At 46.5% G+C, this 21,194-nt stretch overlaps 1 protein-coding gene and 1 non-coding gene across 2 annotated transcripts in view; both read right to left on the bottom strand.

Annotated features, from left to right (window-relative positions):
- Window positions 1-21,194, bottom strand: part of LOC121555143 (UPF0524 protein C3orf70 homolog B-like) — a 54,004-nt gene that overhangs the window by 19,513 nt on the left and 13,297 nt on the right. The window lies entirely within an intron of this gene.
- Window positions 748-823, bottom strand: trnas-uga. Its single transcript has one exon. It is a non-coding gene; the product is annotated as a tRNA-Ser (tRNA).

Genomic DNA, 21,194 nt, shown 5'->3' with positions numbered 1-21,194 from the left:
TCCTGAGCGCTCTGGAGCAGGTTTTCATCAAGGATCTCTCTGTTCATATTTCCCTTGATCCTGACTAGTCTCCCAGTCCCTGCCGCTGAATAACATCCCCACCGCATGATGCTGCCGCAACCATGCTTCACCGTAGGGATGGTGCCAGGATTCCTCCAGACGTGACCCTTGGCATTCAGGCCAAAGAGTTCAATCTTGGTTTCATCAGACCAGAGAATCTTGCTTCTCATGGTCTGAGAGTCCTTTAGGTGCCTTTTGGCAAACTCCAAGCGGGCTGTCATGTGCCTTTTACTGAGGAGTGGCTTCTGTCTGGCCACTCTACCATAAAGGCCTGATTGGTGGAGTGCTGCAGAGATGGTTGTCCTTCTGGAAGGTTCTCCCATATCCACAGAGGAACTCTGGAGCTCTGTCAGAGTGACCATTGGGTTCTTGATCACCTCCCTGACCAAGGCCCTTCTCCCCCGATTACTCAGTTTGGCCGGGCGGCCACCTCTAGGAAGAGTCTTGGTGGTTCCAAACCTCTTCCATTTAAGAATAATGGAGGCCACTGTGTTCTTGGGGACCTTGGTAAACTTCCCCAGATTTGTGCCTCGACACAATCCTGCCTCAGAGCTCTACGGACAATTCCTTCGACCTCATGGCTTGGTTTTTGCTCTGACATGCACTGTCAACTGTGGGACCTTATATACATTTTACATTTTAGTCATTGAGCAGACGCGCTTATCCATTTTTCTTTTTTTTTCATACTGGCCCCCCGTGGGAATCGAACCCACAACCCTGGCGTTTCAAGAGCCATGCTCTACCAACTGAGCTACACGGGGCCTACATAGACAGGTGTGTGCCTTTCCAAATCATGTCCAATCAATTGGATTTACCAAGTTGTAGAAACATCTTAAGGATGATCAATGGAAACAGGATACACCTGAGCTGAATTTGGAGTCTCATAGCAAAGGGTCTGAATACTTATGTAAATCAGGTACAGTGGGGAGAACAAGTATTTGATACACTGCTGATTTTGCAGGTTTTCCTACTTACAAAGCATGTAGAGGTCTGTAATTTTTTTCATAGGTACACTTCAACTGTGAGAGACGGAATCTAAAACAAAAATCCAGAAAATCACATTGTATGATTTTTAAGTAATTAATTTGCATTTTATTGCATGACATAACTATTTGATACATCAGAAAAGCATAACTTAATATTTGGTACAGAAACCTTTGTTTGCAATTACAGAGATCATACGTTTCCTGTAGGTCTTGACCAGGTTTGCACACACTGCAGCAGGGATTTTGGCCCACTCCTCCATACAGACCTTCTCCAGATCCTTCAGGTTTCGGGGGCTGTCGCTGGGCAATACGGACTTTCAGCTCCCTCCAAAGATTTTCTATTGGGTTCAGGTCTGGAGACTGGCTAGGTCACTCCAGGACCTTGAGATGCTTCTTACTGAGCCACTACTTAGTTGCCCTGGCTGTGTGTTTCGGGTCATTGTCATGCTGGAAGACCCAGCCACGACCCATCTTCAATGCTCTTACTGAGGGAAGGAGGTTGTTGGCCAAGATCTCGCGATACATGGCCCCATCCATCCTCCCCTCAATACGGTGCAGTCGTCCTGTCCCCTTTGCAGAAAATCATCCCCAAAGAATGATGTTTCCACCTCCATGCTTCATGGTTGGGATGGTGTTCTTGGGGTTGTACTCATCCTTCTTCTTCCTCCAAACATGCGAGTGGAGTTTAGACCAAAAAGCTATATTTTTGTCTCATCAGACCACATGACCTTCTCCCATTCCTCCTCTGGATCATCCAGATGGTCATTGGCAAACTTCAGACGGGCCGGGACATGCGCTGGCTTGAGCAGGGGGACCTTGCGTGCGCTGCAGGATTTTAATCCATGACGGCATAGTGTGTTACTAATGGTTTTCTTTAAGACTGTGGTCCCAGCTCTCTTCAGGTCATTGACCAGGACCTGCCGTGTAGTTCTGGGCTGATCCCTCACCTACCTCATGATCATTGAGGCCCCACAAGGTGAGATCTTGCATGGAGCCCCAGACCGAGGGTGATTGACCGTCATCTTGAACTTCTTCCATTTTCTAATAATTGCGCCAACAGTTGTTGCCTTCTCACCAAGCTGCTTGCCTATTGTCCTGTAGCCCATCCCAGCCTTGTGCAGGTCTACAATTTTATCCCTGATGTCCTTACACAGCTCTCTGGTCTTGGCCATTGTGGAGAGGTTGGAGTCTGTTTGATTGAGTGTGTGGACAGGTGTCTTTTATACAGGTAACGAGTTCAAACAGGTGCAGTTAATACAGGTAATGAGCGGAGAACAGGAGGGCTTCTTAAAGAAAAACTAACAGGTCTGTGAGAGCCGGAATTCTTACTGGTTGGTAGGTGATCAAATACTTCTGTCATGCAATAAAATGCAAATTAATTACTTACAAATCATACAATGTGATTTTCTGGATTTTTGTTTTAGATTTAGATCAGACCCTTTGGATTTAGACACCAAATTATCAATGGAATCCTCAAATGTATGACATACTAAAAGGGTGTGATTAGCTAATGATTTTCTTTAATATAAACCTCTCCTCAGATAACAGTTTGCCACTAGAGAGAATCAGCGGTCTAAGGCACTGCATCTCAGTGCTTGAGGCGTCACTACAGACCCCCCTGGTTCGATTCCAGGCTGTATCACAACCGGCCGTGATTGGGAGTCCCATAGGGCGGCGCACATTTGGCCCAGCGTCGTCCGGGTTTGGCCGGTGTAGGCCGTCATTGTAAATAAGAATTTGTTCTTAACTGACTTGCCTAGTTAAATAAAGGTTAAATAAAAAATATATTCGTAATCAGTGATTTTCAAGGTGGTAACACCAACGACTTATAACTGAGGGACACACATTATACTGGTAAAACAATAAGTATTTTAATAGGCTATATCTATACAATATACTAAATACTTGTGTTCACTGTCTAGCATTGAAAATAATAAATAGATCCCAAAACATGTCACTACACCTCTACACATCACCAGTGAGAAAACCTGCTATCCCCCAGTAGTCTCTAATAGATAAAGGCCAGTGGGAAAACCTGCTATCCCCCAGTAGTCTCTAATAGATAAAGGCCAGTGGGAAAACCTGCTATCCCCCAGTAGTCTCTAATAGATAAAAGGCCAGTGGGAAAACCTGCTATCCCCCAGTAGTCTCTAATAGATAAAGGCCAGTGGGAAAACCTGCTATCCCCCAGTAGTCTCTAATAGATAAAGGCCAGTGGGAAAACCTGCTATCCCCCAGTAGTCTCTAATAGATAAAGGCCAGTGGGAAAACCTGCTATCCCCCAGTAGTCTCTAATAGATAAAGGCCAGTGGGAAAACCTGCTATCCCCCAGTAGTCTCTAATAGATAAAGGCCAGTGGGAAAACCTGCTATCCCCCAGTAGTCTCTAATAGATAAAAGGCCAGTGGGAAAACCTGCTATCCCCCAGTAGTCTCTAATAGATAAAAGGCCAGAGGGAAAACCTGCTATCCCCCAGTTGTCTCTAATAGATAAAGGCCAGTGGGAAAACCTGCTATCCCCCAGTAGTCTCTAATAGATAAAGGCCAGTGGGAAAACCTGCTATCCCCCAGTAGTCTCTAATAGATAAAGGCCAGTGGGAAAACCTGCTATCCCCCAGTAGTCTCTAATAGATAAAGGCCAGTGGGAAAACCTGTTATCCCCCAGTAGTCTCTAATAGATAAAGGCCAGTGGGAAAACCTGCTATCCCCCAGTAGTCTCTAATAGATAAAGGGCCAGTGGGAAAACCTGCTATCCCCCAGTAGTCTCTAATAGATAAAGGCCAGTGGGAAAACCTGCTATCCCCCAGTAGTCTCTAATAGATAAAAGGCCAGTGGGAAAACCTGCTATCCCCCAGTAGTCTCTAATAGATAAAGGCCAGTGGGAAAACCTGCTATCCCCCAGTAGTCTCTAATAGATAAAGGCCAGTGGGAAAACCTCTATCCCCCAGTAGTATCTAATAGATAAAAGGCCAGTGGGAAAACCTTCTATCCCCCAGTAGTCTCTAATAGATAAAGGCCAGTAGGAAAACCTGCTATCCCCCAGTAGTCTCTAATAGATAAAGGCCAGTGGGAAAACCTGCTATCCCCCAGTAGTCTCTAATAGATAAAGGCCAGTGGGAAAACCTGCTATCCCCCAGTAGTCTCTAATAGATAAAAGGCCAGTGGGAAAACCTGCTATCCCCCAGTAGTCTCTAATAGATAAAAGGCAAGTGGGAAAACCTGCTATCCCCCAGTAGTCTCTAATAGATAAAGGCCAGTGGGAAAACCTGCTATCCCCCAGTAGTCTCTAATAGATAAAAGGCCAGTGGGAAAACCTGCTATCCCCCAGTAGTCTCTAATAGATAAAGGCCAGTGGGAAAACCTGCTATCCCCCAGTAGTCTCTAATAGATAAAGGCCAGTGGGAAAACCTGCTATCCCCCAGTAGTCTCTAATAGATAAAGGCCAGTGGGAAAACCTGCTATCCCCCAGTAGTCTCTAATAGATAAAAGGCCAGTGGGAAAACCTGCTATCCCCCAGTAGTCTCTAATAGATAAAAGGCCAGTGGGAAAACCTGCTATCCCCCAGTAGTCTCTAATAGATAAAGGCCAGTGGGAAAACCTGCTATCCCCCAGTAGTCTCTAATAGATAAAGGCCAGTGGGAAAACCTGCTATCCCCCAGTAGTCTCTATTGATAAAGGCCAGTGGGAAAACCTGCTATCCCCCAGTAGTCTCTAATAGATAAAGGACAGTGGGAAAACCTTCTATCCCCCAGTAGTCTCTAATAGATAAAAGGCCAGTGGGAAAACCTGCTATCCCCCAGTAGTCTCTAATAGATAAAGGCCAGTGGGAAAACCTGCTATCCCCCCAGTAGTCTCTAATAGATAAAAGGCCAGTGGGAAAACCTGCTATCCCCCAGTAGTCTCTAATAGATAAAGGCCAGTGGGAAAACCTGCTATCCCCCAGTAGTCTCTAATAGATAAAAGGCCAGTGGGAAAACCTGCTATCCCCCAGTAGTCTCAAATAGATAAAAGGCCAGTGGGAAAACCTGCTATCCCCCAGTAGTCTCTAATAGATAAAAGGCCAGTGGGAAAACCTGCTATCCACCAGTAGTCTCTAATAGATAAAAGGCCAGTGGGAAAACCTGCTATCCCCCAGTAGTCTCTAATAGATAAAGGCCAGTGGGAAAACCTGCTATCCCCCAGTAGTCTCTAATAGATAAAGGCCAGTGGGAAAACCTGCTATCCCCCAGTTGTCTCTATTGATAAAGGCCAGTGGGAAAACCTGCTATCCCCCAGTAGTCTCTAATAGATAAAGGACAGTGGGAAAACCTTCTATCCCCCAGTAGTCTCTAATAGATAAAAGGCCAGTGGGAAAACCTGCTATCCCCCAGTAGTCTCTAATAGATAAAGGCCAGTGGGAAAACCTGCTATCCCCCAGTAGTCTCTAATAGATAAAAGGCCAGTGGGAAAACCTGCTATCCCCCAGTAGTCTCTAATAGATAAAGGCCAGTGGGAAAACCTGCTATCCCCCAGTAGTCTCTAATAGATAAAAGGCCAGTGGGAAAACCTGCTATCCCCCAGTAGTCTCTAATAGATAAAAGGCCAGTGGGAAAACCTGCTATCCACCAGTAGTCTCTAATAGATAAAAGGCCAGTGGGAAAACCTGCTATCCCCCAGTAGTCTCTAATAGATAAAGGCCTTATAAATGTTTTCTTATTATAACAGCTAAATCAAACGGAAAATGTATTATTTGTCATGTTTTTGTGATTTGTAAGTGTTTTTACACGGTGCTAAAGTCAAAGGACAGCATTTACCATTCAATACTGTAGAAATATATGGATAAATGCAATAATATATGGATAAATACAGTAATATGGATAAATACAGTAATATATGGATAAATACACATGGTTTCTTCAGGTATACACTTACACAGGGTTTACACAGCTGGATTAAGTAGTGTGTTTACAGTTGAAGTCGGAAGTTTACATACACTTAGGTTGGAGTCATTAAAACTTGTTTTTCAACCACTCCACAAATTTCTTGTTAACAAACTATAGTTTTGGCAAGTCGGTTAGGACATCTACTTTGTGCATGACACAAGTCATTTTTCCAACAATTGTTTACAGACAGATTATTTCACTTATAATTCACTGTATCACAATTCCAGTGGGTCAGAAGTTTACATACACTAAGTTGACTGTGCCTTTAAACAGCTTGGAAAATTCCAGAAAATGATGTCATGGCTTTAGAAGCTTCTGATAGGCTAATTGACAATTTGAGTCAATTGGAGGTGTACCTGTGGATGTATTTCAAGGCCTACCTTCAAACTCAGTGCCTCTTTGCTTGACATCATGGGAAAATCAAAAGAAATCAGCCAAGACCTCAGAAAAAAAATGGTAGACCTCCACGAGTCTGGTTCATCCTTGGGAGCAATTTCCAAACGCCTGAAGGTACCACGTTTATCTGTACAAACAATAGTACACAAGTATAAACACCATGGGACCATGCAGCCGTCATACCACTCAGGAAGGAGACGCGTTCTGTCTCCTAGAGATGAACGTACTTTGGTGCGAAAAGTGCAAAACAATCCCAGAACAACAGCAAAGGACCTTGTGAAGATGCTGGAGGAAACAGGTACAAAAGTATCTATATCCACAGTAAAACGAGTCCTATATCGACATAACCTGAAAGGCCGCTCAGCAAGGAAGAAGCCACTGCTCCAAAACCGCCATAGAAAAGCCAGACTTCGTTTTGCAACTGCACATGGGGACAAAGATCTTACTTTTTGGAGAAATGTCCTCTGGTCTGATGAAACAAAAATAGAACTGTTTGGCCATAATGACCATCGTTATGTTTGGAGGAAAAAGGGGGTTGCTTGCAAGCCGAAGAACACCATCCCAACCGTGAAGCACGGGGGTGGCAGCATCACGCTGTGGGGGTGCTTTGCTGCAGGAGGGACTGGTGCACTTCACAAAATGGCATCATGATGAAGGAAAATTATGTAGATATATTGAAGCAACATCTCAAGACATCAGTCAGGAAGTTAAAGCTTGGTCGCAAATGGGTCTTCCAAATGGACAATGACCCCAAGCATACTTCCAAAGTTGTGGCAAAATGGCTTAAGGACAACAAAGTCAAGATATTGGAGTGGCCATCACAAAGCTCTGACCTCAATCCTATAGAAAATGTGTGGGCAGAACTGAAAAAGCGTGTGCGAGCAAGGAGGCCTACAAACCTGACTCAGTTACACCAGCTCTGTCAGGAGGAATGGGCCAAAATTCACCCAACTTATTGTGGGAAGCTTGTGGAAGGCTACCCGAAACATTTGACCCAAGGCAATGCTACCAAATACTAATTGAGTGAATGTAAACTTCTGACCCACTGGGAATGTGATGAAAGAAAGAAAAGCTGAAATAAATCATTCTCTCTACTATTATTCTAACATTTCACATTCTTAAAATAAAGTGGTGATCCTAACTGACCTAAGACAAGGAATTGTTACTAGGATTAAATGTCAAGAATTATGAAAAACTGAGTTTAAATGTATTTGACTAAGGTGTATGTAAACTTCCGACTTCAACTGTAGCCATCAGGTCAGCCTAGAGTCACACAGTCACTGCTGACTCAATACTCACTGGAACTGTCCCTGTTATAGCTACTGACCCTGGAACTGACACTGTATATAACTACTGACCCTGGAACTGTATATAGCTACTGACCCTGGAACTGACCCTGTATATATCTACTGACCCTGGAACTGTCCCTGTATATAGCTACTGACCCTGGAACTGTCCCTGTATATAGCTACTGACCCTGGAACTGACCCTGTATATATCTACTGACCCTGGAACTGTCCCTGTATATAGCTACTGACCCTGGAACTATCCCTGTATATAGCTACTGACCCTGGAACTGACCCTGGAACTGACCCTGGAACTGACCCTGTATATAACTACTGACCCTGGAACTGTCCCTGTATATAGCTACTGACCCTGGAACTGACCCTGGAACTGACCCTGTATATAACTACTGACCCTGGAACTGTCCCTGTATATAGCTACTGACCCTGGAACTGTCCCTGTATATAGCTACTGACCCTGGAACTGACCCTGTATATAGCTACTGACCCTGGAACTGACCCTGTATATAGCTACTGACCCTGTATATAGCTACTGACCCTGTATATATCTACTGACCCTGGAACTGACCCTGTATATAGCTACTGACCCTGGAACTGTCCCTGTATATAGCTACTGACCCTGGAACTGACCCTGTATATAGCTACTGACCCTGGAACTGACCCTGTATATAGCTACTGACCCTGGAACTGTCCCTCTATATAACTACTGACCCTGGAACTGTCCCTGTATATAGCTACTGACCCTGGAACTGACCCTGTATATAGCTACTGACCCTGGAACTGACCCTGGAACTGACCCTGTATATAGCTACTGACCCTGGAACTGTCCCTGTATATAGCTACTGACCCTGGAACTGTCCCTGTATATAACTACTGACCCTGGAACTGTCCCTGTATATAGCTACTGACCCTGGAACTGACCCTGTATATAGCTACTGACCCTGGAACTGTCCCTGTATATAACTACTGACCCTGGAACTGACCCTGTATATAGCTACTGACCCTGGAACTGACCCTGTATATAGCTACTGACCCTGGAACTGTCCCTGTATATAACTACTGACCCTGGAACTGACCCTGTATATAGCTACTGACCCTGGAACTGACCCTGGAACTGACCCTGTATATAGCTACTGACCCTGGAACTGTCCCTGTATATAGCTACTGACCCTGGAACTGTCCCTGTATATAGCTACTGACCCTGGAACTGACCCTGTATATAGCTACTGACCCTGGAACTGACCCTGTATATAGCTACTGACCCTGGAACTGACCCTGGAACGGACCCTGTATATAGCTACTGACCCTGGAACTGTCCCTGTATATAGCTACTGACCCTGGAACTGTATATAGCTACTGACCCTGGAACTGACCCTGTATATAGCTACTGACCCTGGAACTGACCCTGTATATAGCTACTGACCCTGGAACTGTCCCTGTATATAGCTACTGACCCTGGAACTGTTTATAGCTACTGACCCTGGAACTGTCCCTGTATATAGCTACTGACCCTGGAACTGTCCCTGTATATAGCTACTGACCCTGGAACTGTCCCTGTATATAGCTACTGACCCTGGAACTGTATATAGCTACTGACCCTGGAACTGACCCTGGAACTGACCCTGTATATAGCTACTGACCCTGGAACTGTCCCTGTATATAGCTACTGACCCTGGAACTGTCCCTGTATATAGCTACTGACCCTGGAACTGTCCCTGTATATAGCTACTGACCCTGGAACTGACCCTGTATATAGCTACTGACCCTGGAACTGTCCCTGTATATAGCTACTGACCCTGGAACTGACCCTGTATATATCTACTGACCCTGGAACTGACCCTGTATATAGCTACTGACCCTGGAACTGTCCCTGTATATAGCTACTGACCCTGGAACTGACCCTGTATATAGCTACTGACCCTGGAACTGTCCCTGTATATAGCTACTGACCCTGGAACTGACCCTGGAACTGACCCTGGAACTGTCCCTGTATATATCTACTGACCCTGGAACTGTCCCTGTATATAGCTACTGACCCTGGAACTGACCCTGTATATAGCTACTGACCCTGGAACTGACCCTGTATATAGCTACTGACCCTGGAACTGACCCTGGAACTGACCCTGTATATAGCTACTGACCCTGGAACTGTCCCTGTATATATCTACTGACCCTGGAACTGTCCCTGTATATATCTACTGACCCTGGAACTGACCCTGTATATAGCTACTGACCCTGGAACTGACCCTGGAACTGTCCCTGTATATAGCTACTGACCCTGGAACTGTCCCTGTATATATCTACTGACCCTGGAACTGACCCTGGAACTGTCCCTGTATATAGCTACTGACCCTGGAACTGACCCTGTATATAGCTACTGACCCTGGAACTGACCCTGTATATAGCTACTGACCCTGGAACTGACCCTGTATATAGCTACTGACCCTGGAACTGACCCTGTATATAGCTACTGACCCTGGAACTGACCCTGTATATAGCTACTGACCCTGGAACTGACCCTGTATATAGCTACTGACCCTGGAACTGTCCCTGTATATAGCTACTGACCCTGGAACTGTCCCTGTATATATCTACTGACCCTGGAACTGTCCCTGTATATAGCTACTGACCCTGGAACTGACCCTGGAACTGACCCTGTATATAGCTACTGACCCTGGAACTGTCCCTGTATATAGCTACTGACCCTGGAACTGACCCTGTATATAGCTACTGACCCTGGAACTGACCCTGTATATAGCTACTGACCCTGGAACTGTCCCTGTATATAGCTACTGACCCTGGAACTGACCCTGTATATAGCTACTGACCCTGGAACTGTCCCTGTATATAACTACTGACCCTGGAACTGACCCTGGAACTGACCCTGGAACTGACCCTGTATATATCTACTGACCCTGGAACTGACCCTGTATATATCTACTGACCCTGGAACTGACCCTGTATATAGCTACTGACCCTGGAACTGACCCTGTATATAGCTACTGACCCTGGAACTGACCCTGTATATATCTACTGACCCTGGAACTGACCCTGTATATAGCTACTGACCCTGGAACTGACCCTGTATATACCTACTGACCCTGGAACTGTATATAGCTACTGACCCTGGAACTGTCCCTGGAACTGTCCCTGTATATAGCTACTGACCCTGGAACTGACCCTGTATATAGCTACTGACCCTGGAACTGACCCTGTATATATCTACTGACCCTGGAACTGACCCTGTATATAGCTACTGACCCTGGAACTGACCCTGTATATACCTACTGACCCCGGAACTGTATATAGCTACTGACCCTGGAACTGTCCCTGGAACTGTCCCTGTATATAGCTACTGACCCTGGAACTGACCCTGTATATAGCTACTGACCCTGGAACTGACCCTGTATATAGCTACTGACCCTGGAACTGACCCTGTATATAGCTACTGACCCTGGAACTGACCCTGTATATAGCTACTGACCCTGGAACTGTCCCTGTATATAGCTACTGACCCTGGAACTGTCCCTGTATATAGCTACTAACCCTGGAACTGACCCTGTATATAGCTACTGACCCTGGAACTGTCCCTGTATATAGCTACTGACCCTGGAACTGACCCTGTATATAGCTACTGACCCTGGAACTGTCCCTGTATATAACTACTGACCCTGGAACTGACCCTGGAACTGACCCTGGAACTGACCCTGTATATATCTACTGACCCTGGAACTGACCCTGTATATATCTACTGACCCTGGAACTGACCCTGTATATAGCTACTGACCCTGGAACTGACCCTGTATATAGCTACTGACCCTGGAACTGACCCTGTATATATCTACTGACCCTGGAACTGACCCTGTATATAGCTACTGACCCTGGAACTGACCCTGTATATACCTACTGACCCTGGAACTGTATATAGCTACTGACCCTGGAACTGTCCCTGGAACTGTCCCTGTATATAGCTACTGACCCTGGAACTGACCCTGTATATAGCTACTGACCCTGGAACTGACCCTGTATATATCTACTGACCCTGGAACTGACCCTGTATATAGCTACTGACCCTGGAACTGACCCTGTATATACCTACTGACCCCGGAACTGTATATAGCTACTGACCCTGGAACTGTCCCTGGAACTGTCCCTGTATATAGCTACTGACCCTGGAACTGACCCTGTATATAGCTACTGACCCTGGAACTGACCCTGTATATAGCTACTGACCCTGGAACTGACCCTGTATATAGCTACTGACCCTGGAACTGACCCTGTATATAGCTACTGACCCTGGAACTGTCCCTGTATATAGCTACTGACCCTGGAACTGTCCCTGTATATAGCTACTGACCCTGGAACTGACCCTGTATATAGCTACTGACCCTGGAACTGTCCCTGTATATAGCTACTGACCCTGGAACTGTATATAGCTACTGACCCTGGAACTGACCCTGTATATAGCTACTGACCCTGTATATAGCTACTGACCCTGTATATAGCTACTGACCCTGTATATAGCTACTGACCCTGTATATAGCTACTGACCCTGTATATAGCTACTGACCCTGGAACTGTCCCTGTATATATACTGTCCCTGTTGGAACCATTGGATTAACTATTCCCTTTTTGAACAGCATTGTCGTTGATTTTTTAAATTGATGCCCCGTCTTTTTATAACTCATAACAAAATATTCAATAGATTTCCACATTGAAACACAAGCGGTATAGATAGTCACTAATCATACTTCTGAATGAAATCAGTTCTGATTAAACAGCTATAGCTATTTCAGCACATGTGCTCCAAACCGGGGGGCTCCACCCATTCATTCAGCAGTCAGCTCTGAGACTTCCGTAGCTCTTTGTGTTTACATCTGTCCAATACAGGGCCTGATCTCAGACCAGCCCTAACAGAGCAACGCTGGGTTTACTGTACCAGCTGGAGCGCCTGGCTCACAGCCAAAGAACAGAGACTTCCTGTGCATCCCAAATGGAACCCTATCCCCTGTATAGTGCACTAGCTGGTCAAGAACCCTATCCCCTGTATAGTGCACTAGCTGGTCAAGAACCCTATCCCCTGTATAGTGCACTAGCTGGTCAAGAACCCTATCCCCTGTATAGTGCACTAGCTGGTCAAGAACCCTATCCCCTGTCTAGTGCACTAGCTGGTCAAGAACCCTATCCCCTGTATAGTGCACTAGCTGGTCAAGAACCCTATCCCCTGTATAGTGCACTAGCTGGTCAATAGTAGGGCACAGTAAATGGAATAGGGTGTCATTTGGGATGCATACTTCCTGTTTCTCACACACAACTTAAGTTTCTGGGGTCAGTCTGACCACTTCTAGTCCAGGTTGACTGTCTCCTGTCTGATAACAACATTCTCCTCCGTATTGACAGACACGTATATTTCCATAATGAGAGCCCTCAGTCACAGAGAAGCCTGCTGTTGTATTCAGTCAGTCAGGGATGACAAGAGAAGCAGGGGATGCTGTGAGCAGGAGTAGAGGACAGAGGAGAGGACAGAGGAGAGGACAGAGGAGAGGACAGAGGAGAGGACAGAACAGAGGACAGAGGAGAGGACAGAGGAGAGGACAGAACAGAGGACAGAACAGAGGACAGAACAGAGGACAGAGGAGAGGACAGAGGAGAGGAGAGGACAGAGGAGAGGACAGAGGAGAGAGGACAGAGGAGAGAGGACAGAGGAGAGAGGACAGAGGAGAGGACAGATGAGAGGACAGAACAGAGGAGAGGACAAATGAGAAGACAGAGGAGAGGACAGAGGAGAGGACAGAGGAGAGGACAGAGGAGAGGACAGAGGAGAGGACAGGACAGAGGAAAGGACAGAGGAGAGGACAGAGGAGAGGACAGAGGAGAGGACAAAGGAGAGGACAGAGGAGAGGACAGAGGAGAGGACAGAGGAGAGGACAAAGGAGAGGACAGAGGAGAGGACAGAGGAGAGGACAGAGGAGAGGACAGAGGAGAGGAGACTCAGGCTGCTGCTGTCACCAGCTGGGCAACACCACTTCAACCTCAGTCCAGGTTTTCTCTTTCTCTGAACAAAGCACCATGTGTGAAATAGCTGCAACAAACAGAATACAACAGCATTGTCATATTAGATGTGCTTGGGTTGTACTGTACTGGGTGTAATGTACTGATCCCAGACTCTCTCTGCAGTGAGACCCTCTTGACAGAGTTTTTGTCATATCATGGGGTCAAAGAGACAGTCAAGACTCAATGGCATCCTTCCCCAAATGTCTCTCTGTACTCTACCTAGCCTGAAGGAAGTTGTTAACAAATTAATTTAGAATCCTGTCAGGCAAACAGTGAGGAAATTGTGTTTAATGTTGTGGATTTAAAGGGCGGGTCAATGGGTTTAAACAATTATATAAAAAAAACATTTGAATAGAGCCCCCTGGGGTTGGTCCCAGTCTTTTAACTAGCAGAGGAAAAAACTATACAAGAGAAAGTATCAGCTTTTTGATTAAAGGTCAAATCTGGAATGAACCAATAACGGCATGATTCTATCATTTAGGTTATCATAAGGTTGTTGCTAGTTCCTTCAAAAGTACTCTATTGTTGTTTCAGAGAGCCCATACTGTCATATTTCACAATAACGCCTTGTGATCTGGAGGGTGGCCTTTTGCTTCCCTCCAACGGTCCAAATGTGAAATCCTTTCCGATATCATGACAGTAATGGTTTGAGAACATTCCAAGATTTGAAAGATACATATACAGCACATTACCAGGCATCTCTTTTTTATATATTTACAACTATAGATCAGCTATGCTGGCCAATGGAGTCCCTTTGGTAAACCCAACTACCCAACTATAGATCAGCTATGCTGGCCAATGGAGTCCCTTTGGTAAACCCAACTACCCAACTATAGATCAGCTATGCTGGCCAATGGAGTCCCTTTGGTAAACCCAACTACCCAACTATAGATCAGCTATGCTGGCCAATGGAGTCCCTTTGGTAAACCCAACTACCCAACTATAGATCAGCTATGCTGGCCAATGGAGTCCCTTTGGTAAACCCAACTACCCAACTATAGATCAGCTATGCTGGCCAATGGAGTCCCTTTGGTAAACCCAACTACCCAACTATAGATCAGCTATGCTGGCCAATGGAGTCCCTTTGGTAAACCCAACTACCCAACTATAGATCAGCTATGCTGGCCAATGGAGTCCCTTTGGTAAACCCAACTACCCAACTATAGATCAGCTATGCTGGCCAATGGAGTCCCTTTGGTAAACCCAACTACCCAACTATAGATCAGCTATGCTGGCCAATGGAGTCCCTTTGGTAAACCCAACTACCCAACTATAGATCAGCTATGCTGGCCAATGGAGTCCCTTTGGTAAACCCAACTACCCAACTATAGATCAGCTATGCTGGCCAATGGAGTCCCTTTGGTAAACCCAACTACCAAACCATCCAATGATGGGATTTATAAATAAATCATCAGGGCTCCCGAAAGGACTGATCTCTAAAATATATAAATAACTTTTGGAAAGCTCATATTCTGAGCTAGCCATTAAAAAAAGAATGCTCCACAGATGTAATTGAATCTGAACAACCCTGGGGGCGGGGAGTGTAGGGGGAGACTCTGGGGATGGAGGCGGGAGGGGAATTGATGGGCAACCCTGGGGGGGGGGAGTGTAGGGGGAGACTCTGGGGATGGATGGGCGGGAGGGGAATTGATGGGCAACCCTGGTTGCTGGCTGGGATGGGAATGGGTGGGAGGCATGCTTTCATCGGGTCGGGTCGGGGGGGTGGGGGGGCTAGGCGGGGTGGGAGGCATGCTTTCATCGGGTCGGGGAGGTGTGGGTGGGGGGACTAGGCGGGGTGAGAGGCATGGTTTCATCGGGTCGGGGAGGTGTGGGTGGTGTGAAAAAGTGTTTGCCCCCTTCCTAATTTCTTATTTGTTTGCATGTTTGTCACACTTAAATCTTTCAGATCATCAAACACATTTTAATATTAGTCAAAGATAACACAAGTAAACACAAAATGCAGTTTTGAAATGAAGGTTGTTATTATTAAGGGAAAACAAAATCCAAACCCACATGGCCCTGTGTGGAAAAGTGATTGCCGCCTACAACCTAATAACTGGTTGGGCCACCCTTAGCAGCAACAACTGCAATCAAGCGTTTGCGATAACTTGCAATGAGTCTTTTACAGCGCTGTGGAGGAATTTTGGCCCACTCATCTTTGCAGAATTGTTGTAATTCAGCCACATTGGAGGGTTTTCGAGCATGAACTGCCTTTTTAAGGTCATGCCACAGCATCTCAATAGGATTCAGGTCAGGACTTTGACTAGACCACTCCAAAGTCTTCATTTTGTTTTTCTTCAGCCATTCAGAGGTGGACTTGCTGGTGTGTTTTGGATCATTGTCCTGCTGCAGAACCCAAGTTCGCTTCAGCTTGAGGTCACGAACAGATGGCCGGACATTCTCCTTCAGGATTTTTTGGTAGACAGCAGAATTCATGGTTCCATTTATCACAGCAAGTCTTCCAGGTCCTGAAGCAGAAAAACAGGCCCAGACCATCACACTACCACCACCATATTTTACTGTTGGTATTCGACCTCCCGAGTGGCGCAGTGGTCTAAGGCACTGTATCGCAGTGCTAGCTGTGCCACTAGAGATCCTGGTTCGAATCCAGGCTCTGTCGTAGCCGGCCGCGACCGGGAGACCCATGGGGCGGCGCACAATTGACCCAGCGTCGTCCAGGGTAGGGGAGGGAATGGCCGGCAGGGATGTAGCTCAGTTGGTAGAGCATGGCGTTTGCAACGCCAGGGTTGTGGGTTCGATTCCCACGGGGGGCCAGTATGAAAAATAAAAATATTATGTATGCACTCACTAACTGTAAGTCGCTCTGGATAAGAGCGTCTGCTAAACGACTAAAATGTAAATGTTCTTTTTCTGAAATGCGGTGTTACTTTTACGCCAGATGTAATGGGACACACACCTTCCAAAAAGTTCAACTTTTGTCTCGTCAGTCCACAGAGTATTTTCCCAAAGGTCTTGGGGATCATCAAGATGTTTTCTGGCAAAAATGAGACGAGCCTTAATGTTCTTTTTGCTCAGCAGTGGTTTTCGTCTTGGAACTCTGCCATGCAGGCCATTTTTGCCCAGTCTCTTTTTTATGGTGGAGTCATGAACACTGACCTTAACTGAGGCAAGTGAGGCCTGCAGCTCTTTGGATGTTGTTGTGGGGTCTTTTGTGACCTCTTGGATGAGTCATCGCTGCGCTCTTGGGGTAATTTTGGTCGGCCAGCCACTCCTGGGAAGGTTCACCACTGTTCCATGTTTTCACCATTTGTGGATAATGGCTCTCACTGTGGTTCGCTGGAGTCCCAAAGCTTTAGAAATGGCTTTATAACCTTTTCCAGACTGATGGATCTCAATTACTTTCTTTCTCATTTGTTCCTGAATTTCTTTGGATCTCGGCATGACGTCTGGCTTTTGAGGATCTTTTGGTCTACTTCACTTTGTCAGGTAGGTTCTATTTAAGTGATTCCTTGATTGAGAACAGGTGTGGCAGTAATCAGGCCTGGGTGTGGCTAGATGAAATGAACTCAGGTGTGATAAACCACAGTTGAGTTGTGTTATAACGGGGGGGGGGCAAACACTTTTTCCCACAGGGCCATGTGGGTTTGGATTTTGTTTTCCCTTAATAATAACAGCCTTCATTTCAAAACTGCATTTTGTGTTTACTTGTGTTATCTTTGACTAATATTTAAATGTGTTTGATGATCTGAAACATTTAAGTGTGACAAACATGCAAACAAATAAGAAATCAGGAAGGGGGCAAACACTTTTTCACACCACTGTATTATATTGACCTGCTGTAGTGTTTCTCTACTGCTCTACCCTGCAGCGGCAAAGCCACATATTCCCACTGGGTAGCCACACGTAAACCTGATTCCCACTGGGTAGCCACACGTAAACCTGATTCCCACTGGGTAGCCACACCTAAACCTGATTCCCACTGGGTAGCCACACCTAAACCTGATTCCCACTGGGTAGCCACACCTAAACCTGATTCCCACTGGGTAGCCACACGTAAACCTGATTCCCACTGGGTAGCCACACGTAAACCTGATTCCCACTGGGTAGCCACACGTAAACCTGATTCCCACTGGGTAGCCACACCTAAACCTGATTCCCACTGGGTAGCCACACCTAAACCTGATTCCCACTGGGTAGCCACACCTAAACCAGATTCCCACTGGGTAGCCACACCTAAACCTGATTCCCACTGGGTAGCCACACGTAAACCTGATTCCCACTGGGTAGCCACACGTAAACCTGATTCCCACTGGGTAGCCACACGTAAACCTGATTCCCACTGGGTAGCCACACCTAAACCTGATTCCCACTGGGTAGCCACACGTAAACCTGATTCCCACTGGGTAGCCACACCTAAACCTGATTCCCACTGGGTAGCCACACCTAAACCTGATTCCCACTGGGTAGCCACACCTAAACCAGATTCCCACTGGGTAGCCACACCTAAACCAGATTCCCACTGGGTAGCCACACCTAAACCTGATTCCCACTGGGTAGCCACACGTAAACCTGATTCCCACTGGGTAGCCACACCTAAACCTGATTCCCACTGGGTAGCCACACGTAAACCTGATTCCCACTGGGTAGCCACACGTAAACCTGATTCCCACTGGGTAGCCACACGTAAACCTGATTCCCACTTGGTAGCCACACGTAAACCTGATTCCCACTGGGTAGCCACACGTAAACCTGATTCCCACTGGGTAGCCACACGTAAACCTGATTCCCACTGGGTAGCCACACGTAAACCTGATTCCCACTGGGTAGCCACACGTAAACCTGATTCCCACTGGGTAGCCACACGTAAACCTGATTCCCACTGGGTAGCCACACGTAAACCTGATTCCCACTGGGTTGCCACACGTAAACCTGATTCCCACTGGGTAGCCACACGTAAACCTGATTCCCACTGGGTAGCCACACGTAAACCTGATTCCCACTGGGTAGCCACACGTAAACCAGATTCCCACTGGGTAGCCACACGTAAACCTGATTCCCACTGGGTAGCCACACGTAAACCTGATTCCCACTGGGTAGCCACACGTAAACCAGATTCCCACTGGGTAGCCACACGTAAACCAGATTCCCACTGGGTAGCCACACGTAAACCTGATTCCCACTGGGTAGCCACACGTAAACCTGATTCCCACTGGGTAGCCACACGTAAACCTGATTCCCACTGGGTAGCCACACGTAAACCAGATTCCCACTGGGTAGCCACACGTAAACCTGATTCCCACTGGGTAGCCACACGTAAACCTGATTCCCACTGGGTAGCCACACGTAAACCTGATTCCCACTGGGTAGCCACACGTAAACCTGATTCCCACTGGGTAGCCACACGTAAACCAGATTCCCACTGGGTAGCCACACGTAAACCTGATTCCCACTGGGTAGCCACACGTAAACCTGATTCCCACTGGGTAGCCACACGTAAACCTGATTCCCACTGGGTAGCCACACGTAAACCTGATTCCCACTTGGTAGCCACACGTAAACCTGATTCCCACTGGGTAGCCACACGTAAACCTGATTCCCACTGGGTAGCCACACGTAAACCTGATTCCCACTGGGTAGCCACACGTAAACCTGATTCCCACTGGGTAGCCACACGTAAACCAGATTCCCACTGGGTAGCCACACGTAAACCAGATTCCCACTGGGTAGCCACACGTAAACCTGATTCCCACTGGGTAGCCACACGTAAACCAGATTCCCACTGGGTAGCCACACGTAAATCAGATTCCCACTGGGTAGCCACACGTAAACCTGATTCCCACTGGGTAGCCACACGTAAACCTGATTCCCGCTGGGTAGCCATACGTAAACCTGATTCCCACTGGGTAGCCACACGTAAACCTGATTCCCGCTGGGTGGCCACACGTAAACCTGATTCCCACTGGGTAGCCACACGTAAACCTGATTCCCGCTGGGTAGCCACACGTAAACCTGATTCCCACTGGGTAGCCACACGTAAACCTGATTCCCACTGGGTAGCCACACGTAAACCAGATTCCCACTGGGTAGCCACACGTAAACCAGATTCCCACTGGGTAGCCACACGTAAACCTGATTCCCACTGGGTAGCCAAACGTAAACCTGATTCCCACTGGGTAGCCACACGTAAACCTGATTCCCACTGGGTAACCACACGTAAACCTGATTCCCACTGGGTAGCCACACGTAAACCTGATTTAGCCTGATTCAGCCTGTTCAGTAATAAACACCACCAGAGAGTTAAGGGTGGAGGCTAGACAGTAGTGTTGAAGAAGGAATATTGAGAGAGAAACAGTATTTCTCTTTGGTACTGTAGACCTAATCAGCTATACCACATTTATCTGGCATTTCAGCGGATAATGTGAATCACTAGGCTGCTGCACATTTTCGATGGAGACATTAAAATCCTGAGATTACATCTGACTGAGATTACGATGTTACTGACTGCTACCATGTGAAGGTCTAAGCTGCTACAGATGCTGATAGCAAACTGAAAATTGCTTATGGCTGGGTCTCAAATGGAACCCTATTCCCTATACAGTGCACTACTTTAGGCATTGTGGGCCCTGGACGGAAGTAGTGCACTATAAAGGGAACGGGGTGCCATTTGGGATGCAGGTACGCCTTCTGCTGAGCTGAGGATTTCCAACCTGTCGCAGAGAAAATGAATACAGAGATTATGTTCACTGTTGAGCTGGTCAGGTATGGTTATGTTGCCTCTTTTATGTTTACAGTTGAGGTGCCAGCCAGGATGTAAACAGACATAGTGGTACTAGTAGTAGTACTAGTAGTACTAGTAGTAGTAGTAGTAGTGGTAGTAGTGGTAGTAGTAGTAGTAGTAGTAGTAGTAGTAGTAGTGGTAGTAGTGGTAGTAGTAGTAGTAGTAGTAGTAGTAGTAGTAGCAGTAGTAGTAGTAGTAGTAGTAGTAGTAGTGGTAGTGGTGGTAGAAGTAGTAGTGGTAGTGGTGATAGTAGTAGTAGTAGTAGTAGTGGTAGTGGTGGTAGTAGTAGTAGTGGTAGTAGTAGTGGTACTAGTACTAGTAGTAGTAGTGGTGGTAGTAGTAGTAGTATTGGTGGTAGTAGTGGTGGTAGTAGTAGTAGTGTAGTAAAAGTGGTAGTGGTGGTAGTAGTAGTAGTAGTGGTGGTAGTAGTGGTGGTAGTAGTAGTAGTGTAGTGGTAGTGATGGTAGTAGTAGTAGTACTAGTAGTGGTAGTAGTAGTGGTATTAGTACTAGTAGTAGTAGTGGTGGTAGTAGTAGTGGTGGTAGTAGTGGTAGTAGTAGTAGTAGTAGTAGTAGTGTAGTAGTAGTAGTAGTAGTAGTAGTAGTAGTAGTAGTAGTAGTAGTAGTAGTAGTAGCAGTGGTGGTAGTAGTAGTAGTAGTAGTAGTAGTAGTAGTGGCAGTAGTAGTAGTAGTAGCAGTGGTAGTAGTAGTAGTAGCGGTAGTAGTAGTGGTAGTG

Source organism: Coregonus clupeaformis, unplaced genomic scaffold (assembly GCF_020615455.1).
Source record: "Coregonus clupeaformis isolate EN_2021a unplaced genomic scaffold, ASM2061545v1 scaf0495, whole genome shotgun sequence".
Taxonomy (NCBI): domain Eukaryota; kingdom Metazoa; phylum Chordata; class Actinopteri; order Salmoniformes; family Salmonidae; genus Coregonus; species Coregonus clupeaformis.
Note: the sequence above shows the minus strand (reverse complement) of the source record. Positions and strands in the feature narration are given on the sequence as shown.